Below are 18,390 nucleotides of genomic sequence, written 5' to 3'. Positions count from 1 at the left end.
AGAACATTTAAAATTTAGCTGTTTTGCACGGTTTTAGTAAAGACAGTTTGTTTTCGTTTCAAATGTACTTGTATTTATTATTACGCTTAGCAAATTTACCACAAAAATGCATGGGTCTAGACCTACATTTGGGTCAAGTTCCGTCGAATTCTAGGAACGTTCAAAATTTAGCTGTTTTGCACAGTTTTATTAAAACAAATTTGTTTCCCTTTTATACTAACTTGTAGCTATTATTACGCTTAGCAAATGTACCACTCCCAATGCATGGGTCTAGACCTACGTTTGGATCAATTTCTGTGGAATTTGAGAACGTTCAAAATTTAGCAGTTTTGCATGGTTTCTTTAAAGATAGTTTGTTTCCCTTACAAACAAACTTCTAGTTATTATTAGGCTTTGCAAATTTACCACACCAATGCATGGGTTGGGTCATGTTTCGTGGAATTATGAGAACATTCAAAATTTAGTTGTTTTGCACTGTTTTATTAAACTAAGTTTGTTTCCCCTTTTATACTAACTTGTAGTTATTATTACGCTTAGCAAATTTACCACACAAATTCATGTGTCTAGACCTACATTTGGTTAAAATTTCGTGGAATTATGACAATGTTCAAAATTTAGCTTTTTTGCTCGATTTTATTAAAGCAAGTTTGTTTCCCTTTTATACTAGCTTGTAGATATTATTACGCTTAGCAAATTTACAAAAGAAGCGCATGGGGCTACACCTACGTTTGGGTCAAGTTTCGTAGAATACTGAGAACGTTCAAAATTTAGTTGTTTTGCACGGTTTTCTTAAATCAAGTTTATTTCCCTTTTATGCTAACTTTTAGTTATTATTACGCTTAGCAAATTTACCACACAAATGCATGGGTCTAGACCTATGCTTGTGTAAAGTTTCGTGGAATTCAGAGAACGTCCAAAATTTAGTTGTTCTGTATGATTTTGTTAAAGCATGTTTGTTTCCCTTTTCTACTAACTTATAGTTATTATTACGCTTAGTAAATTTACCACATAAAATGCAAGGGTCTAGACCTACGTTGAGGTCAATCTTGTGGAATTCTGAGAACGTTTAAAATTTAGCTATTTTGCACGGTTTTATTAAAGAATGTTTGTTTCCGTTTTCAAATAACGCTTAGCAAATTTACCACAAAAGTGCATGGCTCTAGACCTACGTTTGGGTCAGGTTTTCCAAATTTAGCTGTTTTGCACATTTTATTAAAACAAATTTGTTTCCCTTTTATACTAACTTGTACTTATTATTACGCATTGCAAATTTACCACCCCAATACAAGGGTTTAGACTGACGTTTAGGTCAAGTTTCGTGGAATTTTGAGAACCTTCAAAATTTAGCTGTTTTGCACGTTTTATAAAAACAAATTTGTTTCCTTTTTATACTAACGTTTTATTAAAACAAATTTTTTCCATTTTATACTAACTTGTATTTATTATAACGTTTAGCAAATTTACCACAAAAATGCATGGGTCTAGACCTATGTTTAGGTCAAGTTTCGTCGAATTCTGAGAATGTTCAAAATTTAGTTGTTTTGCACGTTTTATTAAAATAAATATGTTTTCCTTTTATACTAATTTGTAGCTATTATTACGCTTAGCAAATGTACCACCCCAATGCATGGGTCTAGACCTACGTTTGGATCAAGTTTTGTGGAATTCTGAGAACATTCAAAATTTAGCTTTTTTGCACGGTTTTATTAAAACAAGTTTGTTTCCCTTCCATATCAACTTGTAGTTATTATTAGGCTTAGCACATTTATCACACAAATGCATAGGTCTAGACCTACATTTAGGTCAAGTTTTGTGTAATTCTGAGAATGTTTAAATTTTAGCTGTTTTGCATAGTTTTATTAAAGAAACTTTGTTACCGTTTTCAAACGAACTTGTATTTACTATTACGTTTAGCAAATTTACCACAAAACTGCATGGGTCTAGACCTACGTTCGGGTCAAGTTTTTCTTAGAGTTCTGAGAACGTTCAAAATTTAGCTGTTCTCAATGTTTTATTAAAATAAATTTATTTCCGTTTTATACTGACTTGTAGTTATTATTACGCTTAGAAAATTTACCACCCCAATGCATAAGTTCAGACCTACGTTTGGGTCAAGTTTTGTGGAATTCTGATAACGTTTAAAATTTAACTGTTTTGCGCGTTTTGTTAAAACAAATTTGTTTCCCTTCTATACTAACTTGTAGTTAATATTACGCTTAGCTAATTTACCACACAAATGCATGGATCTAGACCTACGTTTGGGTCAAGTTTTGTGGAATTCTAAGAACGTTCAAAATTTAGCTGTTCTGCACCATTTTATTAAACATAGTTTGTTTCCCTTTCAAACAAACTTCTAGTTATTATTAGGCTTAGCAAATTTACCACACCAATGCATGGGTCTAGACCTACGTTTGGGTCAAGTTTCGTGGAATTCTGAAAACGTTCAAAATTTAGCTGTTTTGCACGGTTTTATTAAAGCAAGTTTGTTTCCTTTTTATACAAACTTGTGTTATTGCTACACTTAGAAAATTTACCACCCCAATGCATGGGTTTAGACCTACGTTTGGGTCAAGTTTCGTGGAATTATGAGACCGTTCAAAATTTAGCTGTTTTGCACGGTTCTATTAAAACAATTTTGTTTCTCTTTTATACTCACTTGTAGTTATTATTACGATTATCAAATTTGCCACACAAATGCATCGGTCTAAACATTCATTTGGGTCAAGTTTCGTGGAATTCTTAGAACGTTCAAAATTTAGCTGTTTTGCATGGTTCTATTAATGCAAGTTTATTTCTCTTTTATACTAACTTGTAGTTATTAATACACTTAGCAAATTTACGAAACAAATGCATGGGTCTATACCTACATTTGGGTCAAGTTTCGTGGAATTCTGAGAACGTGCAAAATTAGCTGTTTTGCACGGTTTTATTAAAGCAAATTTGTTTTCCTTTCATAGTAACTTGTAGTTATTATTACGATTAGCAAATTTGCCACACAAATGCGTGGGTCTAGACCTATGTTTGGGTCAAGTTTCGTGCAATTCTGAGCACTTTCAAATTTAGCTGTTTTGCACAGTTTTATTAATGCAAGTTTGTTTTCCTTTTATACTAACTTGTACTTATTTTTACGCTTTCCAAATTTACCATACAAATGCATGGGTCTAGACCTACGTTTGGGTCAAGTTTCATTGAATTTTGATAACATTCAAAATTTAGTTGTTTTGCAAGATTTTATTAAAGGAAGTTTGTTTCCCTTTTATACTAACTTGTAGTTATTATTACGCTTAGCAAATTCCCAACACAAATGCATGTGTACAGACCTACGTTTGGTTAAAGTTTCATGGAATTTTGAGAAGGTTCAAAATTTAGCTCTTTTGCATGGTTTTATTAAAGCAAGTTTGTTTTTTGTTTTATACTAACTTGTAGTTATTATTACGATTAGCAAATTTACTACACAAATGCATGTTTCTAGACCTATGTTTGGTTAAAGTTTTATGGCTATAGTTAGCACTTTATAAGTTGGATGGCATTGACGAATTCTGCTAAAGTTGAGGCTGTGGCATTCTCACAATCTCACAAATGTAAAATTCTAATTATATTTAGAAAGAAGTATTTCATAAAATAATTAATTTTATTATAAAAACAAGTATTTAATGAAATCATTTGCCCCTTGAGAAAAAGAGAGTTTGTAATTGATATAAACAAATAAAAATAAAATCACTATATCCATAAAATAATAATCAATTATTTAACGAACGTCAATTAAACATACAAATAATATTTTTAGGTATCAAAATTAAAGAATTTTCTTTTCTCATTTAAAAATAAAATGACAAATGTTATAAACAATACAAAACCTAGGGGAGGCAATAATAATTTGGGTAGAATGATGGAGTGCCATGTGAAAGTTTGGTGAATTTGTACAATATTTTTACTATTATTAAATTCCTCCTAATCCGAGTCAAGATTTTGTCTTTTGATGCCTCCTTTCTGTTTCACATGAAATTTTCAAAAAAACCTTGAAAATGCAAGTTGCCAAACTCCCAAGCGTATGCACCATCATTGTCTAGCCAAATTCTCTCTCTATTTTCCTGCGCAAAGGCAACGAGCTCCATTAAATTCACTTCATTTTAGTTAATTCAATACAGAACTACACCTATATTTTTCTCAGTGCCTCTGACGCCTACTTCACCAAGCCACAACGAGGTGCGTATAGACCTCCTTCTCCATTAGAAAACAAGTTGTGATTTCTTTATTGGTTTGGAAGCACGACGGGCATGGTCATCACTTGTTTTTCTTGTGTGTCACTAATCTTACCCATGCGTGTTTTTTATCGTGTGTTGCTAATCACGAGTTGTGGAATCTTGTTTCTATTGTCTAGTTTCTAGATTTCTTTTTTTCATTTTTATTTTTCATATCCGTGAGGTGTTGGGGTTTCACATCCTTTATGCCACTTAACGACCTTTATGATACAAGCCGAGGTTTTATAGTCATTGACATCTGTGTGATTCAAGCTGAGATTGTTGTCTACAGAGCTACGGACCAATATTTATATAATTCAAAAAGGGAACCTAGTTATGTTGGACTTAAGAACCAAGGAACCACCTACTATATGAACTCTCTTCTACAGATGTTGTTCAATATTCCCTATTTCAGAAAGGTTAAGGATCTCATTCCAAGGACTATCTGGTTGTATATCATGATTTGTTTTCATGCATGGAAGTTTCTTAGGAAATTGATGATATCTTTGATTCTTATTTAGGTTGTTTACCACATGACAACTAGTGTTAATGATGAACCATCGATAAGTATACCTATGGCCCTACAAAGCTTATTTTACAAGCTTCAACACAGTGAAAGCAGTGTTGCAACAAAAGATTTGACAAGATCCTTTGGGTGGGATATACATGATGTACACGAACTCAACAGAGTCCTATGTGAGAAGTTTGAAGAAAAAATGAAGGTCCAATAGAAATAGAGTACTACTGTCAATTTGATTAAAAACTTTTGAATTCTTCTTAACTAATTGTTATGCTCTTACCATTATTAGAAAACTGTTGTGGAAGGTGCTATACAACACTTATTTGAAGGGCACCACAACAACTAACTTGAATGCATCAATGTTGATTACAAGTCTAGTAGACAGGAGTCCTTCTATGGTACTTGTAGTTAATCTATTTAGTGCTTAGGCTTTCAATTCATTTTATAAATTTTTGTGTCCTCTATGATGTCTATGCTTCGTTTGATAAGTATGTTGCAGTTGAACATCTCGATGGTTATAACAGGTATCATCCTGGGAAATATTTGAAGGTGAGTAGGCTAACTTAATTTACTTGTTAGTTTGGTTATATATATAAAGGTAAGTAATTATAAAGAGCCTCCTGAAGTTTTACAAAATTGAAATTACCTCCTTGTTATTTGAAAATTTATGAATACTACCTGCTTTTAACGTCCAACAAATAATTAACATATTTCATTAGACCTCATTCGGTTTCAATCAATTTTTTTATGGTGCTTAGATCAAAATACTCTTATGGACTATGAAATCTTTTATTTATTTTTAAAAATATTGAAACTTTTTTTATAAGCTTGAAGGGCAAGAAGAACATTTAACCTTGTCAACTTATTTAATTATTTGTCAAAAAGAAAAAAAAGCAAAGAAAAAGTAGATATTTTTTCAGCCTCCATCCAAGGATTACATAAATTCATCAAACATTAGGGATACAAGTAATTTTTCAAACAACAATGGTATTTATAATTATGAAAAACCTTAAGAGGTCATTCCAATTTATCCTAAATATAATGATTCTTTTGTCAGGAGGACATGCTTGTTTTTCTTTAGACTTTTATTCCTTAGCATATTATTTGAGTCTTGTCAAAGGACCACCTTAAGATTGATGATTTTCTTATTTCAGGATGCTAAGAAAGGGGTCTTGTTTACTGACTTCCCACCAGTGCTCTAGCTTCACTTAAAACTATTTGAATACGAGTATGTTCGGGATGGTATGGTAAAGGTTAGTAGTTAAACTTCTCTTCCAACTTATGAGATGCATGATTTGAAAATTTTTGTTATCATACTGTACTGGTGAATACAATGTAAAGATTAGAGCAAAAAGTGTACAAATGGGCTAAGTCTTACCTCTATCTGTGTGCAGCTTAAGAAGATTGGTTAGATAATAGCTTTGTTCTTGTTCTATAACATATATTACTATCAAGATTGCAAGTTAGACAAGTTTTCTCTTACTAGAAGCAAATACAATAAAAAATAGCCTTCTTATGATAGTCAAATTTATTGCTTGGGTATGTCCTACCAAGACTAATGACTAACATCCCATAGCCTAAACTGAAATTTTGGTCTTCATGTTAGAGGATGGCACTTTTACGACACCCAAATATGGAGGTGGTAATTTAGCGACATTAACTATTATTATTTGTACAATTTCAGGACTTTAGCAATCAGAGTCCCCAAATTTGATCGGAATATGCTAAGGGTATGTCTTTTGGGGTTTTCAAAAAGGGGATTTATCTGACTAAACAAACTAAAAAAAATAAAATAAATTATGTGCCATAAAGAGTGTTCTGGCTACCTATTGAATCTTTGACAAATTGGTGCATTAATAGTCATATCCAAGTTGGGTTTCGGGTAATATGAATGGTTTTTTATTTGATGTTGATCACATGTAGATAAATGACTGCTATGAGTTTCCTCTTGAACTTGATCTGGATAGAGATAATGGAAGATACTTGTCACCTGAGGCTAATAGAAGAGTGCACAACCTCTATACAGTTCATAAGTTAGTAAATAGAAGTTTCCACCACCCCATTTTGATTTGTTCGGCAAGTAGAAGGTTTTTTTTTTCTTTTTGGTTTTGGCTTTAACACCTGCAATATTTGTATGGCAAATCCTTTCTTTATACTTTATTTAGCTTTAATGCAATTTCCATCCTGTATCTTTTGCATTATGATAGTTTAGTCATTTATTTTTCCAGTGTAGCAAATATGTCATGTAAACTTGTAATTTTTTTCAATTCTGGTCCTTCAATGAGTTTGTAAATGTTGCCAGAGAAAAACATATTCCTCACACATGCTTCTTCTTTAATTTGGACTTTGGCTTCCATTGGTATGGACCAAAATTGTAAAAAATTTGAAAGTTATAGGACCTATTTTGCAAGTCTAGTAAGATAAAGAACTAAAATGTCAAAATTCAAAAAATATAGGACAAAACTTTTGTTCCAGCAAAAATTGAGCATTGGGATTATTTTCTTATTCAAATTGCAACATCTCTAAATTTTCTTATTCTTCACACTTGCAAAACTTTAGGTTACATTTTCATTCTGATTATTTTCATTCTTAGCAGTGTTTTGGTCCATAGTGGTGGTGTGAATGGTGGACACTGTTATGCTTTCATAGGGCCAACTCTATCCAACCAGTGGTATTGAGTTAGTTATGGAATTTAATCGATAAAAAAATTGCATATCTATATTTGTAAATCTTCTTTAGCTTTGTATTGTTTGAGAAGCTTAAACTTAACTAGCTTCATTTGACACACTATGTTTTTATTAGGCCATTGACTAATGCTTTTTAGGAAAAAATTGATTTCACATCCTACAAGTTAGCCTCTTTGCGATTTTGGTACACTATTATTTTTTTATGAAATAAATTTAATAGAATTAAGGCTTGGCATGCAAATTGCAAACTTTTTGGATTTATGGTGATTTCGAAAATAATGGGATCAAATATTGCCAAAGACTAACTTGTGAGACGTAAGGAAAAATTGCATTTTTTGTCCTATATGTTAGAGCCTTTTTCACTTTAGTCATTTATTGCGATTTCTCACATTGTATCTCACAAGTTGAAAATTTTCTCAATTTTGAATCCTTAAGTATATTTTTCGTCCAATAATTAATGTAATCCTCATAATTCCCCTTAGAATCAAATAATTAATGTAACCCTCATAATCCCCCTTAAAAACCTTCTAACAACTCCATTAATTAGTGGATGAAAAAGTATGATGAGGACTAAAAATGAGAAAATTTTGAAATTATGGGATGCAATGTGAGAGAATGACAAGAAATGGGACTATTTGGAAAAGGCCCAAACATATGGGACCAAAAATGCTATTTTCACGAGATGTAGAAATGCAAATTTTCTACTTTTAGCAATAGATTACATGTAGATCTCTCGTTGCAAACTACATAAAGAAAATCATTCTGAATGGTTTCAGGTATAAATTTGATGATGAACGAGTGACAAAAGAAGACATAATAAAGGTTTTAGACGAGCATTATGGAGGTGAAGAAGAAGTAAGTTTTCCTTTCATTTTTCCTGCTTTTGTTAAAACTTGTTGATACTTTCTTACCTTTTCATTTATGTCTTGATAGCATGTAATGACGTTAAATCCAGATAATGCCCCCCTCAAGTTTACGAGGCAGTCTAATGCCTATATGTTGGTGTACATACGTGAAAGTGACAAGGATAAAATAATGTGCGACATTGATGACAGAGATATTTCTCAGCATCTTAAGGTTTGATCAAAATCAGCTCAAGTCATTTTTGCTTTTATAAAAGAAACTTAGAGGGTGTTTGGCTAAATTTAATTGAAACATCTTATGCTTATAGATCTTATTAGATATCTTATGCTTCTAGATCTTATTAGATATTTTAAGATTTTATCGATATTTATTCTTAATTTAAAAATAAGTTCTTAAATTATTTGGATAAATATGATTCTTGAGCTTGTATGACGTTAGAGTGTTAGATATAATAAGCTTAATTATATTTTATAAACCATATTATGACCGTTTTTGCATGTTGGGATCTAAATTTGTTTTGTGTCAATTTACCATCTTAACTTTACAAAATTTTACACTTTGTCATTTATAACTATTTCTCAACCAAGTTTTTTATCGAAAAAACATCACATGGAGTGCGCATGTGATGTTTAAGGGTTATGTGATGTGATATTTTTCATATATGCACAACATGCAATGTTCTTCTAGCATAAAATCAATAAAACGACAACATATATGGCCAAGTGTTGTCGCATAACATAGCGTTATATGATTTTTAACTGTTGCAATGTTTACGTTAAAACAGGTGAAACTTTCTCGTGCCAATGCAGAGCTCAAGTTGCTGGAAGTATTCTCGCACAAGATCTATAAGGTCCTGAATTATTGCATCTTCTTTTTATTTCATTCATTAGTTTCATAATATTAATATCAAAATAATATGATTCTAAACTTTTACTTAATAATCCAACTTAAATAGTTAAATTCAATTTATTTTACGCTGAAAAATCTTGTATGGGTTGACTACACACAAATTGCATGTGTCGGAGATATGCACTCTTACTTGGAAGTTGAGTCTCAGTACTTCCTAGGTTTTTTTATTTTGCCCATGTGGTCTTCACTTAGTAAATTGTATGTTGTGTTTCCAAATGGATGTTAGAAATTCCTTATGTCTAGCCTTCTATGCTTATTTTTTCAAGTTGCTGAAACTTGAAAAACCTACAAATATATCCTAACAGTGATAAGATCGCAGCATAAAATGACAATCGCTGGACTTTACAAGCAAAGGAGGTCTGTTTCTATCTCTATACATATGTGTGTCAATGTATATAAATGCTTGTATTTTACTAATTGCTTTCCATGTTAGTACCGTGTCTTTGATAGGCTACGACACTTTTTCGTTTAAAATTGGTTTCCCCATATGTTCATCTTTAATATCAACAATTTCTCTACTTCTATAATTTCTCATTACAGATTCAAGAGGAAAAGAAATTTCTTGGCCCAAGTAAATGTTTGATTTATGTGTGTCACCTCATGCATAAGGATGCTCAAAATGAAAATGAAAATGATGGTATGATGCTTATGTGGTTAGGCATGCTGGAACTTCTACTTTCTGCTTGAATCTTCTCCAATTTATGTAGTGGAGAAAATTGCTTTTCTGTAGCATAGTCAAGCAGAATACTTGGAGGACTCAGATACTTTGTTCATCCATTTCTAGGTCTAACTCACTATCTCACACAGACACACTCTGACAATATTTATATGCAGATGCGCTTAAATTTCATAATATGTTTTGACTCTACAGAGAAGCAGTATTTCTGTTTCTTGGCAGCAATATCTTAGACTTGAACACGTTAACAATACCCCTAGAAGGCCTCCTACAACAAATCAGGTAATCTATACCTTGTTTTATTTATTTATTTTTTAATAAATTTGATTTTGTTGCTCGATGTTGATAATCTTGTTGAACGTTTAACACTATGTTTGGTTTCATTTTTAACTTGTTTTGATGTGTTTTGTGGATATAGAGAGAGAAAAACAAAGATAAATAACTATGTGTTAGAGATAGTGTGTATGTTTGGATTTATTTTTGGAGATAATATAAAATAAGTATGGTATGTTTGGTATTGTTTAATACGAGACAAAAACTACTGTTCATTGTTATATCATGTTTCTTTTATATATATTTATATATATGTATGAGTATGTATATAATGTTCTTAGTTGTAGGGCCTATTATTAGTGTAGACATATTTTCACAAAAAACAAATGAGGCACTATTTCAAAAAATCTCAAAACACCACCAAAACTTCCAAAACAAATCAAGGCAAACATTGTCCATGTTTTGGCCCATCTCGGAGATGAAGCAAAATTGAAACCAAATATTATGTAAAAATTTCATTTCATGTTGCATGTCCTTTTAGTTATCAACTGAACAAATTAGTTGATTGCTATTTGAGGAGCCCTGACCCTTACGTGCAAAAAGAATACTTAATATGGCATGCTATAGAACACAAGATGTACCTTAGTTGCTCTAAAAACAAAAATAAGGCATGCAACGTATTGAGTTTACGAATTCATGACATATATTTGTTTTCTATCTACAGTTGCAGTGATATGTTTTTGTTTTTTATAAGAATAGTTCTAACTAAGATCTGCAATGACCACTTCTTTTCATTATCGCACCTCACATAACAAGCCTTCGAGGATATACAATTAGGAGTGTGGCTGCCAGTGGGGTCCTTACATAGCCAGATCTTGAAAAATCATAAGTAAAACATTGGGAAAAATGCAAGCAACTCCTTGTGATATCGCAAATGAGCAAATTACTCCTTTATGAAAAAAACAAATAGCGATTTGACTCGCCATAATTTTTCTACTAGACCTGTTTGTGTCTTTTGTTGTAAAAGAGTAGTACTCCTTGTTTACTGTTGCTCTATTTGTAAAGGAGTAGTACTCCTTATTTATGGCTTTGTTAGAAATTCTAGAAAGGTAACTCTTCTCACTGTAACTATTTTGTGCATTTTAATATAAAAGGACTGGGGACTCAGAAATACTCCCCCCACCTCTAGGTGGTTTTTGTTAAAAAAAAAATAGCGATTTACCTCCCTGTATTTTAAAATACAATAATTTACCTCCTTATGTCTTCTAAAATGAAGGCATTTACCTCCTTATATAAGGGGGTAAATTTGTTCATTTTAAAAAGTATAGGGGGTAAATTGCTATATTTTATTCATAGAGGGTAATTGCATTTTAAATATTACAAGGAGAAAATTGCAGTCACCCGTAAAATCTTTGTCAAATTTCAGAGTGTAATATGCATATTTGTACATATAATGGAGAGCTTCTCTTGTTGTAGGGTTTCATGTCGATTCACATGTAATCCAACAACTTATTATGGGTGTTCTAGATTTGTGTCGTGGATGACTAATCAACTGCTTTAGAATGGACAGTGAGGATCCTATTTTAGATTTGCTGTATGAGTTGTATATTGCACTTGTACTTGTTAATCATACTTAACTTCATGTACACTACTGTTGGGAGATTGTCTATTTTTCTAATTGTATATATAGATATATATATATAGATAGATAGATAGATAAAGAGATAGATTGAAGAGCTATTGAAATTGTTTATGCTATTTTAAAGTAATTTTTTGTTTATTGTTTTAGTCTTGGCCATTGTGCAATTCTATCACTATATTTTGAAGCCTTCAATACGTTAGAAAATTGTAGTGGTTTAATCAATATAACATTACATGAAAATATTTTATGCAAGGCTATTAGGACATTGTGTTGTCATATTTTAAGGTTAGTAGGACTAAAATCTAATGTATAAGAACATGTGAAAGGACAAAGTAACAAATGAAAGTGGATAATTACCTTATCCCTGAGATTTAATGTCAATATAAATGTTCATTTAGCTTTTGTGATATATGTGTGTTTTTATAAAATGTTAAGTCTGAGGAATTAGATTTATTGAAAGAGATATGTACAGTAGGGGGTTTTGTGTAAGTTTATTTTTTTTTTTTTTGGGTAAATATAAGTTCCATTTAATAAAAAAAGTATATGCCTACAATACAACAGTTAAATATCGGTTTCTCCATGACAGGCCATGGGATACGCCATAGTCTATATAATGCAGAAGTACTAACAGAGTGCGATAAATTAGCACTAATGATTCTCTTTCTAACATCGTCCACTATGATGGCAGCGATGGTGCTCGGTGGTCGATCAACATGCTCAAAGTGGTGCAAGTTCCGCTTTCTCCAAATATGGTAGGCGCATGCAGCGAGTAGTGCACGGTAGGATGAATTAACGATATGTTTCCCTTTCCACTTCCTAGTAGCCCACTCCACGTCTAAGGCCCAGTCTCGGTTCGGCCATGTGAATCGAACAACCTGTCTCACATATATGAGGCATATCGTCTGGCATAACAACATCGAAAAAATAAGTGTGTATGTGTTTCTATTGCGCCTTCATCACAAAGAACACAGGTGCCAAGATAAGACAACCACGGTTTATCTACCGTGGATAGTTTCCCTAATACAGCAAGCCACAGTATGAATGCATGTCTAAGGATCTTCAGGGAGCCCGAGAGTAGTGAAGTACAGCCTACCTTAGGTCCCGGCGGGTGTAATATACGATATAGCGATGCAAGAGTGAGACATCCATTCGTATCTCGCCAATGAACACGATCATCGTCTCCATGGATTATGGGCAAATTCTGTACAATCTCCAAACATGTCCGTGATAAGGGCCAATGCCGATGCCCATCTATAACGACCCTATTAAAGTTCTCCGAGAGTCCAAGACAAGTGAGTTGTGGGCCACGTGGGAACCTTTGAATAAGTGGTCCGATGGGGTGCCATGGGTTCTGCCACAAATAGAAGGTAGCTCCATCACCCACTTGGTAATCCACCAATGGTCGAATAACGGTACATAGGCGAAGGAGTTTTCTACATTCCCACGAACCTCCATGCTAAAAAAAATTGTCCAAATGGACCTATCACTCAAGCGCCCATGGTATAACCACTCCACCCATATGGATGTTCTATCACAATGAATCACATCACATAATTTCTTACTCATTAAGGCACGGTTAACAATAGCAATGTCTCGTAAGCCCTATCCTCCCTCTACAATTGGCTTACATACATCCCTCCATGCTACCTTTGCATAGCCCCCAAGTAGCACTTTTCCATAAGAAGGAACGTAATCTCTTCTCAATCTCCCTTATAACATCTTTAGGTAGAATGAACGGGAAAACCCAATAGATACTCAAAGCCATGAGAACGAATTTAATAATTTGAATCCATCCCGCAAATAATAATGTCGTACCCTCCCAACCATGGATGCGATTATCAATTTTTGTCAATAAAGGTTGACGATCCGCTATTGATAGTCTTGGAAGAGATTAGAGGAAGCCCCAGGTCTCGTCCATAGTCTCAAGTACCCAATATTGATTGCTTGTTTTCTTCATACCCCTCCTAATAGAGCCTGGTTAAAGGAGATAAACTCATGAATAATCCTGGCTCTATATAGGTGTTCCCTTGCTCGCCTTTGATCTGCAAGATCCTCCGAGCAGTTCTTTAGGCTATTTTACGAAAGAAGACTTCCGAGCACTGGCCCCCTCCCTTCATCTATTGTATCTTTGCCCGTTATTGTAGTATGATTTTGCTCTAGCTTTACTGCCTTGGCGTTTACCATCCGATAGCAGTGTTCCAGTAAGAGTAATAGTTCATTTTGTCGATCCATACTCAGTAATATTTGGGCTATCTCAAGAAAACTTTTGCTAGCTAAACATTGCGCGAAATTTCATCCTTATTTCTCCTCTGCTGCCTGAAGACAGGCTTTAAAGCCTCATCTTCCGTGTGATAGCATACATAGACTCGCCTACGATAGCATGTTGCCAGACATTCTGCACACTAGGGATAAAATCTAGTGAGAGAGTAAGGCAGTTATCAAATCTAAATATACCTCCATGTTGCATCTGTCTATCCCCATTCAATATAAGCGACGAGTGATCCGAAGTCCGGGGCAAGAGACTAGTGTAGCACGATGTGGGGAATCGTGTGAGCCATTTATCATTAATAAGCATCCGGTCTAGTCGCTTCCATAGCCTATGGAAGTCGTGCTGTAATTATGCTATTTATACCATTCACCCTGCATGGGAAGTGAATGCAAAGCAGTTGAGTGAATAGATACATTAAATTCGTCGCCATTATTATGTCTCCGAAGGTGCCACAGACCTCACTAAGATCACGTACCGCATTAAAGTCACCCCCCACTAACCACGGCTCATCCATCGACTGATTACCCAATATATTTAAAGATTCTCGTAACTAACGTCGATCAATAACTTCATTAGCACTATAAATAACTGTAATAAGCATTGGTTAATTGCATGCACGTATAATCACATGAAAGTGTATAAACTGGGATCCCAGATCAAGCACATTAACATCAATGAAATCATCATGTCGTGCTATCCATATACGATTCCTAGTAGTCTCATTGTCAACAAACCATTTCCACTGAGGTAAAATAACATCCTGTATACGAGATACATTATTCACACATACCCGAGTTTCCAAGAGGCCAACAAAATGTAACCTGAACTTAGCCACTATGTCCATCAAAGCTAGCTGGTGGTCCCTCTTGTTTAGGACACGAACATTCCACAATGCAGCATTCAACATAGGTCACCACTAATGGGGCTGCTGATATTAGGACCCCTCATAGATGCTTCTGCATCATCAATGAAGTTTAATGTGTCAAAGGAAGTTAATATGACTACTTCTTTACCCTTATTTATTCCATCCGCACTGGTTTACTCGCTGGGAGGCTCACGAGCAACTGGCGGCTGCAAGGAAGAATCAATCGGTTCCCCAATGGGCTGGGTTCTAGAAGGACCAATAATTTGATTTGACCTCACGGGAGGTGTTTGTGTAATTCTAACCTCCTTATCAACCTGGGGGATAGAGGCACTGACTATAGGAACATAGACCGCTACAGGGGGTTTTAATGACTTTGCACCTTTGTTCAACAAGCATTCCGTAGACGAATGCCCCAAGCTCATTCAACTATTACATTTAAGGGTGAGGCTTTTGTACTCCATGTCCACTTTGCATGGCGATTCCCCTCCATCCTCGTCCGGTGTCATAATGATGATGTGTTTAGGCAATTTGGAACTGCAATCGAGCATAACACATACAAAAGCAAAATCCAGTCACGTGCATGCTCTCGTAATAGCATCCGGATACAGTGGCTTCCCTACTCCACTAGCTACTGTGCTTAATCCCTCCGTTGTCCCAAGCTCAACCGATTGGTGTCTCAATCTGATCCACATTGGACTTGTGTGTGTTTGAGCTATTACCATTCTTGGTTTCCATTTCTGGAGCATGACCAATTGCCCCTGGTATAGCCACGACTCACCTTCTATTACATCTTCCATATCCATAACCGTTTTAAAATGGAATAAAAAGAACCTATTCATCGTGGCAATTACCTCCCTCAATGAAAGCCAAATAGAAGTCACATACTCTTTTAGGTGATGGAAGTACGGGCGTTTGCCAAAAAATACCCCACCGTTGTTGCCTTCCACCGACGAGACCTATCACAAATTAATTCCAACATCGATCATATTATGACTTCACCATTTTGCATTATTGGTGCAACATAAGACAGTTTTCTGGGAGGAATTATTGAACGCAAAAGCAATTTTATCATTGTAAATTGGGATTTCAGAACTAGTACGTAGGGGAATATTTCCAACAAACAAACCCGTATTACTGGACGAGATATTAGCCACTGTCAGATTGTGCACGTGTACACCCAAAGTCAGGTCAGTTTCAGTTACCGGAGCTAAAACTGTCACCGGAGCAGAAGTAAACGGCCTGACAGGTTGCAGAAATCGAGATTCTGCAACAGAAATTCCAGCGCTGTTCATCGCCGGCCAGCAAAGCACTGTCGCCGTGTGCACATGACCTATCCCCTTCTCCATAGCCGGTCATTTTCCAAACGTTTGAGGCAGCCCAAACCCATCAATCTTCTACGACTGCGACGCGGCAGTAGAAATCACAGCACTGTTCGTCGCCGGCAAGATCACCAGCGTCACGTGTTCTATTTCCTTCTCCAAAGCCGACAACTTTCCAGACGGTTGAGACATCCCCAACACACTAGCCTCCATCACCGCTGTCACTGATACAACAATAGACGCGCTTAAAAACTGCTGCCCATCTAGGATTTGCACTGGTGGCGCCGCCTTCCTCGTCTTCTCCATATCCACTGCTGTAACCATATCCGTCGGCAACAGGCCAACAGCAACAGTAGAAGTTGCGCAGGTAATCTCTTTCGGTTCAGCAATTGCAAGAATAGGTTTAGGCAAAATTTCATAACGCAAATCCACTTGATTCTCGAAGATGGCGGAATTCCGTCGTGCCCGTCGAAAAACTCGCACCAGCGGACTCCGTTCGATTGGGAAAACAAAAAGTGGACGGAGAGGGCCAAACCGCGCTTCCCAGTTCTATTTTAAAGTTTTCAGTGCCGCAAGAGAAACAACATCGCCATCATCAACAATCTTGTGCGCCAAATTCAAAAGTTCTGCAGTATTGAAGGAGTCACGAATATAATCTGCTAGCCGCGCAGGTGAAGGAGTATGAGACGCCATTGTCACTACTTCCCTGGTCGGTACTATTTTTGCCAAGTGCAGTTTCAAACACATCCAAGAAACTGAGACCATCCTCTCCCCGATGATCCGCACACTCGGCAACAGGTTCGTCGGCGTCCTCCCCATCACCGTCAAGTTCACCATGGAGGAGAGTTATAGTGTGTGTTTGTGAAAGTGTGGTAGTGTGTGTGAGAGAAAAGACAGTGTTTGGAGAGTCCATCCCATCAAAAATTTTATTTTATTTTAATTTTATTGAGTGGGTGTTTATATAAATACGATTACATTAATATCACACCACTTTTATTCATTTTCGGCCCATCTCCGAGATAAACCAAAACAGGCCACATGTTTGGGTGGATTTAATTCACCTGGACTGTGTGTATTTTGTTTTGTTTTGTGTTTTGCCTTGTTTCTCAACATCATATACAAAATTCATTTAAGTTCAATCTCACGTTTTTCTCCCATCATCACTCCTCCCACCGTTCGTCGTCTTTCGCTGCCAGGCTTCAAATCGCCATCGCCCACATTCTGTGCACCAACCTGTTCTGCCGGAGATGGTGAGGGAACGCGCTCAATCGAAAATATGTTACCTTGAGCATCCCTTCATTGTGCAGAAGCTGATTCTGGAGCTTCAAATCACGGTTGTAAGCACCGTAGCCGTGGCAAAAATTAAGTAGTGGTGATTGATTTTTTGGGTTTTCTTGTGGTGGTGGTGGCAGTTTCACCCGTCTTCAATGTATTTTTGGTGGAAGTTACGACCGCTACTGAGCGGTTTCTTAGCTCTCCTGCAGCCCAATTTGTGTTAGAAATCGGAGTTCTTCTCACTCTCCGCATTCTTTGGTGGAACTGTCTAATCTAGCAATCAAACACAGAGAGAGAAATGTATTTGTTAAATTCTACAGTATGGTACAATTTATTAACTCTATTCTATTTAAATCTATACATATTTATAGATATTGTGTAATTAATTTAGATCCATTCTATTTATAAACATGCTACAATTAATTTAAATATATACTATTTATTAAAATATGTGGTCTTAAAGTAACTAACTTTGGTTGTATGTTTTTACTAATTCATTAAAAACTTTATAATATTAAATCATTTAAATAAATTCATCAAATATATTATTGAAGTAGTCTATTTAAATTTAGTATTTCGAATAGAACGTCAAAATAAATTCTTAGCCCGCTACCAATGTGCATAAAATTATTTATTAAATATATATTAAAACAGATGCATTCCAAATGCATGCATCAGTTTTAATCATGAAGTATAAACAGATGGATTCCAAATACATCATACTCCAAATATTAAAACATACACCACATGCAAAACAAGACTACCACGCTCCTGTTAGAAGATCACAAGCCCAATTCTTAGTGACCCGCTCAGCCAGTAGTGAGTCTATGGTCAATCTAGGGTGTGGCCC

The 18,390-nt window shown here is 35.1% G+C and overlaps 1 pseudogene; it reads left to right on the top strand.

Moving 5' to 3' along the window:
- The first annotated feature begins 3,889 nt into the window (after positions 1 to 3,889).
- On the top strand, positions 3,890 to 8,531 carry LOC105179566 (ubiquitin C-terminal hydrolase 12-like; annotated as a pseudogene).
- Positions 8,532 to 18,390: the final 9,859 nt, after the last annotated feature.

This window comes from Sesamum indicum, linkage group LG3 (genome assembly GCF_026168435.1).
Source record: "Sesamum indicum cultivar Baizhima isolate 11 linkage group LG3, ASM2616843v1, whole genome shotgun sequence".
In the NCBI taxonomy this organism is placed as follows: domain Eukaryota; kingdom Viridiplantae; phylum Streptophyta; class Magnoliopsida; order Lamiales; family Pedaliaceae; genus Sesamum; species Sesamum indicum.
The sequence above is the reverse complement of the archived record's forward strand: the minus strand, read 5'-3'. Positions and strand labels throughout refer to the sequence as shown.